The sequence below is a fragment of the Ambystoma mexicanum genome, chromosome 2q (assembly GCF_040938575.1).
Source record: "Ambystoma mexicanum isolate Mex_15411 chromosome 2q, UKY_AmexF1_1, whole genome shotgun sequence".
Classification (NCBI taxonomy): Eukaryota; Metazoa; Chordata; class Amphibia; order Caudata; family Ambystomatidae; genus Ambystoma; species Ambystoma mexicanum.
The window spans coordinates 1,339,927,413-1,339,940,154 of NC_090924.1; the positions used below are offsets into that span (position 1 = coordinate 1,339,927,413).

The 12,742-nt window shown below is 44.2% G+C and overlaps 1 long non-coding RNA gene across 1 annotated transcript in view; it reads right to left on the reverse strand.

Moving 5' to 3' along the window:
* LOC138569085 (uncharacterized) overlaps positions 1 to 8,620 on the reverse strand; it is a 32,100-nt gene extending 23,480 nt beyond the window's left edge. Inside the window, exon 1 of the long non-coding RNA XR_011303115.1 lies at positions 8,540 to 8,620. This is a non-coding gene — a long non-coding RNA (uncharacterized lncRNA). The remainder of the gene's footprint in view (positions 1 to 8,539) is intronic.
* Between the last annotated feature and the right edge of the window lie 4,122 nt (positions 8,621 to 12,742).

Here is a 12,742-nt window from a genome sequence, read left to right on the forward strand (position 1 = left end):
TTTGTTTTAACAGGGCAGACATTTGTAGCCTTCCCCACTGCGTTCATTGCCCGTTCAGTGCAGGAGAATTGGAAAAATCCCTTTCCTTCCCTTGGGAGGGTAGCCTGGAGCACGGAGGTACCCCTGGTAACAGGCTGGCAAATGCCAAAGTCTAGCTGAGGCAATGATGTGAAATCAGCATATTTTCAAGGTAATGGGATGAAATGACAGAACGTGCCCTTTGAACCTGGTGGCATAACAGGAAGTTTTGACATGTTACCTTTGACCTTCCATGACATCACAGATGTCACTGAAGTTAATAAATGACAATAAGATAATACAAAAAGTTCTTCAGCCGCCCTATCTGTCCAGCACAATATTGGCTCTCTTGCCCACAAACTCGCTGATTTCTGCACCCACTCTTTCACCACTGGATCTTTCCCCTCCTCCCTGAAGTACTCCCTTGTGTGCCCCCTCCTGAAAAAAGCCTTCAGCAGACCCTAACTGTCCATCCAACTACTGCCCTATTTTAATCACCCCGTCCTGGGGAACCTGATGAAGAAGCTGTCCTTCCCCAACTCAACTCGCACACTGAACTTGTTGGTGGTGGTCTCCACGACTATCAGTCTGGATTCCGAGCATCCAGAGGCACAGAAAATGCTCTCCTGAACACCTGTGAAGAACTGCTTGCATCCCTGGCCTCCAACTCCCCAGCTATCCTCATCCTGCGTCATCTCTCCTCTGCCCTTGACACTGTTAACCATTCCATCCTCATACAAAGGCACCATGATATCTTTGATATCTCGGAACGGGAACTGGAGTGGCTGACCTCTTTTGTAATGAACAAGTCATCCAGGGAACCTTCTCCTCTCCTACATCCTTCTCAATCTGTGGTGTACCCCAGGGTTCTATCCTCTCCCACTGGCTCTTTAACATGTACCTTGCTCAGCTGGTGCTCCTCATCTTCTTCTTCTCCCCCAACTTCCAGTTTTATGCAGATGATGCTCAACGTTTATTCAGGCTTCCTGCTGACTCACTCACACCTTCCTTCATCCCTGACTGCCTATCTGCCATCCAGGACTGGTGATCTTCGAACAATCTCTTCCTCAATGCCAGCAAAACTGAGAGCCTTCTGAATGGGACGCCTGCTCCCTCCCTTTTCCCTTCTCCATGGCCTCCCTCCATGGCCTCTCCCCCTACTCCTTCTTCTGAAACCAGAAACCTTGGAGACATCTTTGACTCCTCTCTCTCTTTCCTCCCTCACACCAAGCACTTTGATAAGAAGTCCCACTTTCAACTCTCCCTTCTTAAAGGAATTCTCCCTTTTCTCGCATTCCCCATAGCCTCCTCCTCAATCTTCCTTCTTCCACTCTATGACCCTTTCAGCTAATTCAAAATAGAGTAGCAAGACTTATCCTTAGCCTCAATCCCAGGGACCACATCTCTCCTGCCCTAAAAAGTCTTCAATGGCTCCTGGTTGCTGCATGGATCAAATTCAAATCCATCTGCGTCATCCACAATACTGCATGGGGCCTAGGATAACTCTATCTGCAACTCTCTCTTACAAAATACTCTCCTCCTAGACCGCTACGTTCCTCTGGCACCAACTCCTTGTGTGTAAAGTGTTTCACTAAATAGAGAGCAGGAGGTTGTTTGCTTTCCTCAGCTGGATCCCTCCTTTGAAACCCTCCTCTGCTACCCTCACAGTTGCTCTGATTGGTGTCTTGGACCCTAATACATCCTCTGGGCCCCGGAACGCTCACACCCAATCTCCCCAGCTTCTGTCTCCTCCTTTCTCCAATTTGACACCAGGCCGTATAGCACTTACCTTACCTTGCACTGCATCTCTGGCTCACCCATGAGCATGGACACCCCAGCACTTACCCCACTGCCCTCTTGTTTGCTGCACTTGCATGTTCTCAATACTCACAAGGAATAGTAGGTTGGTCCATTCCTTCCCCTCACTGTAGTTATATTTGTGTATTTTAATGTACTTCAATCCCATGTTCCCTCCCTGTTGCCTTCTGGCCGCTTTGAAACAGAATGTATTTGCTGTATAAGTGCCTAGCAAGCAAACAATAAATGAATAAATAAAACCAAAAATGTCATACTAAGGCGCATAATATGCAGGAAAAAAGCAGAATACTTCTTGTACACTGCTGCCCAGAAAAGAGCTCCCTTCTTACTGACATCCCCCTACACCTTTCTATCATGTCCTGCACAAAACAAGACTGTATAGTGGAATGCTGTCAAAAACATAAAATAGTGTTTCCCTTAAAAAATTGCAGATTGCTTGTGTGCGCACATCTTGCCCGGTTCAACCATATGGCCGTTGTGAAGCACCGCTGTGTCCACCCACACCATATCAGACATGAGTGCTGTGTTTCTTTGCATTCATGTACCCATACTGTATGCTAATGCCTCCCTTATGTGCTGACTTGTATCCAACACAATCTGGACTGATGGACCTTACATCATACAGCTTCAATTATCTGTAGTCATGGCAGGTCAGGGTTCAGGGAACGATTGTAATAATGGTGTGCGCCACAGTTTGTTAACACATGACAAAGCACTGTGCCCCTTGTAAGGTGTGAGTGGATGGTAGCCAGTGATAAAGTCGCGGGGGTGACATTTCCCCTAAATATGCTATCCCACGTAAAACAAGCACTTGCCTCAGATATTCTAGGACTGGGGTTACAACAGACAATTGTGCCTGTCCTAGAAAAAAAAAAAAAAACACACACACACACACGGCTTCAAGTGACAGAACACATGGAAAGGAGGCAAGACTCCATTCCACTGACATGAGTGTACTTGAGATGTCTGTATACTCTCCTCTGGGTTGCATAATTAAGTAAGGTCACCTGCTGCTTTCATTGTTTGAAAAAGACATTCAAATTGTTATCCATTATTTGAATAAAAATTGTGGTTTGACAAAAAGGGAAGCTTTTTTTGCTGGTCCATCAAGAAAACCATGTTATTTATGTATCAAAGTAATTAATTAACGAGGGCTGTGGTCGGGATTTAGCTTGAAATCGCATAAAGTCCACCACAGCATTACCAATCAAAGATTAGAACCTTTCATAAAGACTTGGAACTTTTCACCTAAATAAATAGATCATTGAAATGGACTTGACCTCACAACCCATTTACCATTAATTGCTGTCTGTCCTGAGCTATCAAACGAGTGGTAAATTACAGCCTTTATGAAAAAACGCCAGAATGAAATTCTGATTTAGATATCGGCGGGACGCTGCGATAACCCACAGTTCATGACAGTTGTTGCCCCAATGCCTGAAACAAAAGATGCTCGTCACCCCACCATCCGGGAAAATATCCCCTTACCTAGTTCCTAGAGTCCCAGCATGTTCTTCATTGGTGGCTTTTGGGCCCCATTTGTGACAGTCTCCTCATTGTGAGTTTGGTGGTATCTCGGGGGGTAAACCTGCCAAGATACCACCAAACTGTAATACTGTTACTGCAATTTGGTCCAGCATTATTACCGCTGGATTACAAGTGGCGGTGGTGGTGTAAATCCCAATTAACTTGGGGTCCATAGCACTCCATGGGGCATTTCAGCAGAAAGACTGCTGCAGTAGTTTCACTCTGGTAATTCCACTGAAATTGGGCGGAAAGTTTGTAGATTTACCTCCAGCTCATAAGGAGAGGTGAATCCTCCAAGTTCCACTCAACTCGTAGTTGGGTGGTCTGGTAATGTAGCAGTAAACAGTAATACCACTGCATTTAACCCGCACTGCCCATTTCATAATGAGGCTCTGGTGCCTATCAGGGGTCAGACTGAAGACTGGAGTTGCGAGGAAGTGAACGGGAATTACGGTTTGAAGCTGAGAGGGAGTGTTTGAGTTGGTGCAGAGAACAGGAGTTGGAGCAAGGAGGTTTACGGTAGATGGGGGAGGGCTGGATCAGGAAGGGAAGGCTGATTATAAAATGGCAGGAGCAGGGAGGAATGAACAGAGTAGGGTGGAACGGATAGGTTTGAGCAGGGAGGGCTGAAGCATAAACAGTGACAAAAGGCTAAATCTAGACCAGGCAGGAAGGGTAGGAGCGGAGGGTGGTGGGGTGGTGCAAGAAAATGACGGGGCATTTGGCAGAGCTGTATAGGGAGGATTAGAGCATTACGGCATGGTTAGCGCAGGGACTAAGGGGTGGAACAGGATCAGTTTGTAAGGGTTCTAGGTGGGAGGCAGGAAATAGATTAATCAGGGAGAGCCGATTAGGCAGGGAGAGAAGGTGAAAGCTGGATCATGGAGGAGATGTTGGGGTAGGTTCAGGGAATAAGGGCTAGATTTGAAAGAGGAGTGAAGTTAAAGCAGAAATGGAGAGTTGACATTTGAGCGAGTACTTCCAAAATGACTCCACTTTTAAACCTGCCATATTGAAGCCCCGGAGAGTAATACATTCCAATTTCCAGAACTTCTTCTTTGGTTTCATTTATAATTTGAGGAAGAATAATGTGTGATTTGCACAGGTCTATATGCGGTCATGTGCCAAAATTAAATCCTCTGGTGCACTGGCAGCCATAGACGCCATTAGAACATCTGTGAATGAAGAGGTGCTTAAAATATAGATGTGTAGTGACAAGAGCAGCCAAGGGAAATAGGGAAATGTGCACAGCTCCAGGTGAGCCTTCTGGAAATAAAGCGTTGCTCATATGCCTTTGCAATGCTAATGGATCACACTTTGCATTTACAATAAAGAGCAGTCATTTTCATTAATAATCATATTCCTCTCAAAATTCCATGACAATTATCATTAATATCAATTAAAATAATATACATGTAACTTAACATGAAAGCTACATTATTTAATTATGATGCATTACTTTGTCTTTTGCCAAGAATTGGCAGATTCTTAGGAGTTTTGCAGATGCAATTACATGTGATTTGCATTCCATATTTTGATGAACGCGCTGAAGAGATTATGCAACACTCCTATTCTATTTAACTCTTGTAAAGCGCTAACTCACCCGCAGGCCTCAGAGCGCTGACAGAAAACATAGAACAGACAGGACAACGATCATAGTATTGATGATAAATCAAGATGCCGATAGATAAATGGTTCCTGTAACTTGGTCGGAGCAGGACAATCTAAACTCCTCTGCCGTCAAATAAGCTGGTTTTCAAGTCTTTTCTAAATTGAAGATATGAAGGCAAATGCCTAAAGGAATTTGGAAGGTAATTCCAAACCTTAGGCCACCATGGATTAAAACTGCAATCCCCATACTTTTTTAGTCTAAAACGTGGTTGTTGTAGTAGGTCATTATTTTAAGAGTGAAGGGTACTTCTAAAAGGCGTTTTCTTAAGGCTGTCTTGTAAATACCGGGGGACAGTATGGGCAAGACAATTATGGACTTGAAACAAATCCTTTGAGCCACAGGGGGCCAATGCAACTGCCTCTGTGCATTGGTCACGTGATCTCTGTGTCCCAGCCCAAAGACAGCCCTTATTTCTCTGTTTTGTAAGGTTTGTAGTTTCCTAATATTAGTAGCAGTGGTACCTACATGTAGTCCATTGCAGTAATCCAACCTCACGTTGGTAGTTGCCGTGGCAATTAAAGCATGATTTTCTTCAGATAGATAGGGTCTGATTTACCATAGCAGATGGATTGTGTAAGTGGAGCTAAAACTTGCATATGTAATGTGCTTGTCGAAATTAAGGTTGCAATCAAATATTACTCCTAACGTCTTGAATTGGCTGAAAACCTCGACAGTACCCCCCACCCCCCCAACTTCAAAATCACTTTAACAAGAGTGAAGAGTCTTAATCTTGGCCACACTACCCACAATCAAGATCTTTGTCTTCCTGTCATTTTTGGCTAGGAATTCATCGGACATCCAAGCCTTAATGGCAAAAAATACTTTAGAGGCCAACTCTGCATCATCTTCATAGGAACCTGTAAGTTCCAGAACTATCTGAGTGTCATCGGCAAAGTTTGCATAACTGACTACCATACTGTCCAGAAGATCAAAGAATAGTTTAGAGGGAACATTATATAGTAATGGAGGCACGCTAGAGCCCTGAGGCACTCCACAGTAGAGGGTGGCTTCCTCCGACTTGAAGTCTCCAAAGGTTACCCTGGCGCTCCTAGGACCCTAAAAGGACCAGAACCAATCAACGTCAGGCTTAGAGAGCATCTGCCCACTTCCATGAGCCAACAGCACCAACATGGCAACTTTGCCTTTGTCTGCTATCTCAGAGAGCATAGATTTTATGTCTATGGCCCTCATTACAACACCGGCGCTAAACCATGGTGCTATTAGCACCATGGTTGGTGCCGGTGTTGTAACAAGTCCGCCATGGGGAAATGGGGAAGTACCGGCCCATTCCAAGGTTGGTGGGGCGGTATTTCCCCATTTCCCCATGGCCCTTCCCCATTCCCATTTTTGCCCCATAGGGCTCAATGGGAATGGGGAAGGCGGCAATTACGGTACCGCAAATTGCGGTACCGTAATTTCCTGCGAGGTCCCTTTGCGGGACCCTACTTTAATGACTGTTCCAGACCAGCCGTTCAGGTCGGGTCCCGCAAAGGGACCTTGTAGTAAGGCGCTAAGTGGTTAACGGCGCCACAGCCTTTTACGGCGCCGTTAACCACTTAGTGCCAGGGTCGTAATGAGGCCCTATGAGTGCAGTCTCAGTGCAATGGTTTTTCCGGAATCCAGAATGTCTACTCAACAGTATACCTTCCTCTTCAACAAATGCATTGTATTGGGAGCAGGCAATTTTGTCCATAACCTTGAGGAGGAAAGGCACATTGGCTACTGGAGGATAGTTTGAGGCGTCCTGTGGATCTAACCCGTCTTTTTTCAAAAGGGGGGTGATCCAGACCTCCTTGATGTCTTCAGGAACTACCCCTTCAGCAAATGAGTAGTTTGCAATGGAATTATTGGGAGTAGCTATGCTAAAAAAAAAAACTTCTTGAACATAGTTGCAGGAAATATATCTCCCTTACAGCTAGTAGGCTTCAATTTTTCCACCGTTGTAAATACATCCTCACCCATGACCTGCCTGAAGGAAAAAGGTTTGTCCTCAACCATCTAATCCACACTGGCAACATGGTTATGTGCAACAGATGAAGATCCGGACGCCTGGTCCGTAGGGTTAGGTGTTATGGTCTTTTGACACCATGCATGATTTTCCTGTAGTGGAAGTTCATGAGCTTTCCCTTTTAGTTCACCTAAGATGTTGTAGCGCTCTCTGGTGCTAGATCTAGCACCCATTATACGCTCCTCTAAAGTTTCCTTTTTGCCTGCCAAATAACATTCTTATAATGTTTGGCTGCCTCTTTGTAGAGTGCCGCAGTATTTTTATTGGAACATTTACACCAACTTCTCCCGGCAGCTCGTTTAATGTGTCGAGCTGCTAACACTTCAGCAGAAAATCATTGGCTTACGCTTGGGTGAATATCTTTCCTTCCAAAACTAGCTTTGAGTGGTTCTAGCTTGTCATAGGTCTTGTTTAATATGCTGCGCAATTTAGTTGTATAGGAGTTAAGTGTGCTAGATTCATCAATTGCTGACACTAAAGGCAAACTTATACGTGTAAAAGCTTCATGGGTCATCTTGCTAGTACATCTGTGCATAGTTGATTTAATGCGCTCCCCCACTTTCTTCATCCTAATATCTGGAGTAAGGAGTGAGAAATGGATAAGATGATGATCGGACCAGCGACAGGTTTGACCTCTATAGGTGTAGTCAGCTGGTTTCCGGTCAGTAGCCATTCTAACGTATTTACCCATTGAGATGTGGCTATATTTAAGAGTTGTTCAAAGCCTAGATTTGCCATGAGATTCAACATGGCACAGGCCTCTGGATCAGTGGTCTTATTTGCCCATAGTTTGAAATATTCTGCCACTAAACAAGGAGTTAGGGGTTTCATAAGGGAACCCAAACATGTCAATAGTTGCTCCTGAAAATCTGGAAGGGCAATTGGAGGCCAATAAAGAATTAATAAGCCTAAGGTGGTAGTGGGGTTGAAGTGGAGTTTCACAAGCACACTCTTGAAGTATAAAAAGTCAAGAAATCTTTAAAGATAATAGCAGCACTACCTCGCTTCTGTCCATGGCGATCTGTGTGTAATGCTTTATACCCCACTGGAGTAGCAAGTTGCAGGGAATGTTGGTTTGTATCACAGAGCCATGTCTCTGTAAAGAGCATAATGTCAACATCTGCAGACAAAATATAATCAGCGATCTCAGTAGCATGTCCTACTAGAGAACGCGCATTCAGCAGCACAGTTTTCAGTGAAGTATGAGCTTGAGGCTATTGGTTCACTGTTGTAGGACTCAAAGGTATGATACTGGTAACCCCCTCTATGTCGCTATTTACAGGCTCATTCCTGATCATTTCAGAATGGGTAGTTCCTGCTGTTAACCTGCCCAGGTGTGGAGTGTTGGGCAGAATGACTACTGGGAAATCCCCTATCTCGGCATGCAGTCTGAGTTTCCGGTTGAACTGAATGTGCCTGATCAGGTCCCTGCGGGTCATCCTTTACTTACTTACGGAAAGGTACATGTTTTGTAATATAAGAAAAGCACAACGCACCTTATCAAAGGAAAGCAAAGCCGGGTGTATCATCTCCTAGTTTCCCTTCCACCTCCCTTACACAAGCCGACACTAACCGGCCCGTTAGCGCAGGCGCATTTGCGCCTGGAATTTATCCTCGAGGGAGTCTGGGAATTGTAGCTCCCAGGATTTCCACTGGGCTTGCAGAACGAAAGTTACTGCGTTTACTCGATAGTCTGGCAGAGAATCAACATGATTTAGTACACACAATGAAAGTAGCAGTGCTAAGTAGCTCTAGCTCTAGCAAAAAGAAATATTAAGAACACAATAATCACGACGATCCGGATCGGCTAAAAACAGTCTATAAAAAACTCAATAAGATCCAATTACTACAATAGCACGAGGGAGTAAGATCAAGTAAAGTACAGCTATCAGTTCGGAGGAGGAACTGATACAAGTTTATATATTCGAACCTGCGCGCTCGCGCCTGCGTTAAGAATGTATCCTCGAGGGAGTCTGGGAATTGTAGTTCCCAGGACTTCCACCACGTGTGCAGAATGAAAGTTACTGCTTTTACTCCATCCCTTCATTTACCCAACTGCCCATTGTCCACTGAATGATGTGTGTTATATAACATTTCTCATCAGTAAACTGTCGGTTAAATGATACCACGTTGCACACAAATAGCATTCTTAGATTGTTAACACAGAAATTCAAAAACCTGTAAAGATTTGAACAATTCTTCGCCATCTGCACCCCCAATGCATGGGCTTCCCTCCCCCACCTTCACAGTCACTGTGCATGTACACCTAGACCATGCTCATCATTATAGGTAGTATTTCGCCCAGGGAGACTAACACATCCTTTTATGTAATAACTAACCATGTTCCCTGAACCCCTGTGCACTTTGTGAATTCAATTTTTAAATGTTTAAGGCCAGCCGTCTCCTGTGAGGTGCCCTATTACAAACAAATACACAAACCACTGTCCAGTATGCGAACAATCCTACAGTAGTCCTAGAGTGGTCATTTAGGAAAGATTATCAATTTGCATCAAACTGTTCTGCCAGGACGGTGGTCTACAATCACACACATCCCAGAGAGATATCTCACATGAGGCTAGTATCATCTAGTCCCACTCTTTCAGGATGATGCGGTCGCAGACTGAACCATTTTAAGAGATAGAAGCCATGAAAGTCATGCTAAAAACCCATGCAGGTCATGCTGTTTGGATGTTCTCTGATGCACCAGTGTCTAAAGGCACCCAACCATTATACAGGGTCCTCAAGCCTTCTTGCAATGGCAAGGACAGGCAGAGCCTACAGCAGTTCATCAGAGAGTGGGGGTGAGGCTGCAACTCTACAAGTGGGAATTGTCCCCTCAAGTACTTTGCCCACCAAATCTTCCTCCACCGGTGGTATTTTTTATAATTGGCACCAGACATCCAATGCTACATTAGCCCAGATGGCTTATCCAACATGTCTACTTATGTAGGCAGATCACCTAGCCCTGTACATTTGGAAATCACTCCAACGCTGAACTGGCTTCTTTGATGATCATTAAAACTATAAAGACATTGTATGGGGTTCCCTTCAGAGGATAGATTGGTTTATTGTTAGTTCAGGAGAAATGACACATACTCTGTTAACCTCCTGGAGTATTATCTCTTTCTCCCAGCCACGAGAGTCATAGTGCACCCTTCTGGATGTACACCACACCCTGCAAGCTTCTGGGAGTTATCCCCTCTCTTCAATCAATGTGCATCGGTATTAAGGCCATAATAAAAGAACAAAAAAAAAAAACAGTTGGGGAGAGGGACACCCAATTCCAGTGGGGAGGTTCGCAAATAACGTTTTCATGCAGCCCAAGGCAAAACTCTGGTGATCTTAGTTTCTCCAAGAAAGATAACTTGTAATTCTCTTGGTTGGGAGGGTTGGGGGGAAGACGGAACCACAACTAGACCCATGCTTGAGGGATGGTTGGAGCCTGAAAACAGCTCAAGTTACATTTAAGAGAAACAGCCAGGCTCACGGTACAGGAACTCTTTATTCATTCAATTCTGGCAGATGTCCAAAGAGTGAAGCCACTCTGAGCTCTGGATCTCCAATCTATTGTCTGCTCTGTATATTTCTAAGTCCTTAATTTGATTTTCTCGAAAAGGAAAGAAGGGTACATGCCCCAGTCCTTAAACTCTGACAATCAAGTTGGGCTTGGCTCATGACCTGCTAAGGCACACATCTGTCCCAATGCCTAGTATGCCAGCACCCTTCCTGCTTTGAAATGAGCCTAAGAAAACATGTTTGGGCATATACCGAAACTTTGCATTTTGAACATTGTTGAGAAATTGAGGTGTTCCAAACATTATCTCTGGTTCAGGAAAAGTGCTTTTGTTGGTTTAGGACATAATAGTATACATAAAGGATGCATGGTTGGATTTTGGAATTAGTCTTGTTAAGCAGAGGCAAGAGGTAGTTAGAGCAATTAAAGGAACAGGCATTGCAAAGGTAGACATTTCAATTGATTTAAGTTAAGGGGAAGGTCACACATTAAAATCGGATTTAGTCGAGGGACAGTTACAAAACGAACGCAGGAATTAGCTGGGGGATCTGTCGAAGATTCATTCAGCAGTCAGCGGAGGGAGATGGGTACATTGAAGTATAATAGGCTCTACTGCATACTTGTGACCACCTTGCATGACATGTATAGTCTAGTGACCTTTCTTATCAGTGTAAGGAGAAGAACCTCACAGACTATTTTGGAGGGAGGAAGGGGATTACATTCAGTAGCTGTACATCATTAAGCTATCTTTCAGTGGCCATACCAAATACTTGTTGCTTGTGAATTTGCAAATAAAAGATATTGAATCTTCGTTTAGGCAAAAGAGTGCATTCACTGGCTGCAAGTATATTTATCATCCTTTTCTCTTTGACTAGTATGCTCTCTGGCCACAAAAAAGCTGTATAATTCTTGGTCCACTGGATGAGATTACATTCAATGGATGAAAATCATATTTCTGAAACTTAAAATTAATTTTAGGCAGAGGTGAACATCAGTGGCACTAACTGATTACGAAATGTGTCATATTTTTGTGACTATGACAAAGGGACCATCGTCACCTGATTGTCATGTGATTAGGAGGGCGACAGAAATGTCAGATTGGAGCTACTAACGAGCCAGAAGAAACAAGTGCAGGGGCGCAGCATGTGGAATGTTCCTCGTTTACTCCAAAGGAACAAAGGGACAGTGGTTATACAAGGCATAGAAGGATGGTCGCACAGGCAAATGGGCTTAGAAATACAAACGGAAAGAGAGCTTGTTTTGCTTTTTCTAACATTTTAGAGTGACTCAAAGGGGACAAAGATCAGGGGAAAGAATAGGAAGATGTTTCATGTTTTTTATATGGGAAAGCACGGGTAAAAATGCAACATAAGCAATGGGGGCTTAATAAATATGCAAATAGACAACATGGTCAAAAAGGGATGAAAAATACTGAAATCAAATGCATTGACAAAAAAGGTTGCCAAACTCCTCCACAATATACCAAAACTCCTATTAAACACATATTGTGTGCTTGTCCTGTACACCTCACAAGACCAAAGGAGCTCTAATAAACTCCAGATCTCTTGTAGCACATGCCACAGAGATTGCTGATCTGATCCTGAGCGATAACTTAGACTTCCTCGCAATCATTGAGACACGGTTGCGTGCTGCAGCAGGCCCTATGCTCATGCTAGCGGTTCCAGAGGGCTATACAATCTTAAGACAAAATAGACAAGGAACCAGAGGTGGAGGCATCGCCATTATCTGCAAATGCACCCTCTCTATGAGATTAGCACCCCCCGTACGACACCCATTCTTGAAAAACTCTGTCAAATTACCATTGATCAACTCTCAGACCCTCAATATCCACTTGATCTACGGCCCCACAGGCCCAACCGGGACTTTTGAGGAAGACATCCACACTATACTCTCCAGTAACCTCAAAAGCTCCAAGCAAGTACTACTACTTGGGAACCTCAACTTGGGATTCAATGACCCCGCAGATCAGTCTGCCTTAGCAACGGCAAACATCCTATCAGAATATGGCCTTATCCAAAGAAGCAAAACCCCCACCCATAACAAAGGGAGAATACCAGATTGGGTAACTGACTACAACTGCCATGCCAATATCCTCTCCACTTCACCACTAGCATGGACCGACCACTACCTACTCTCATTTACGCTATCCACTAACAGACCCCCA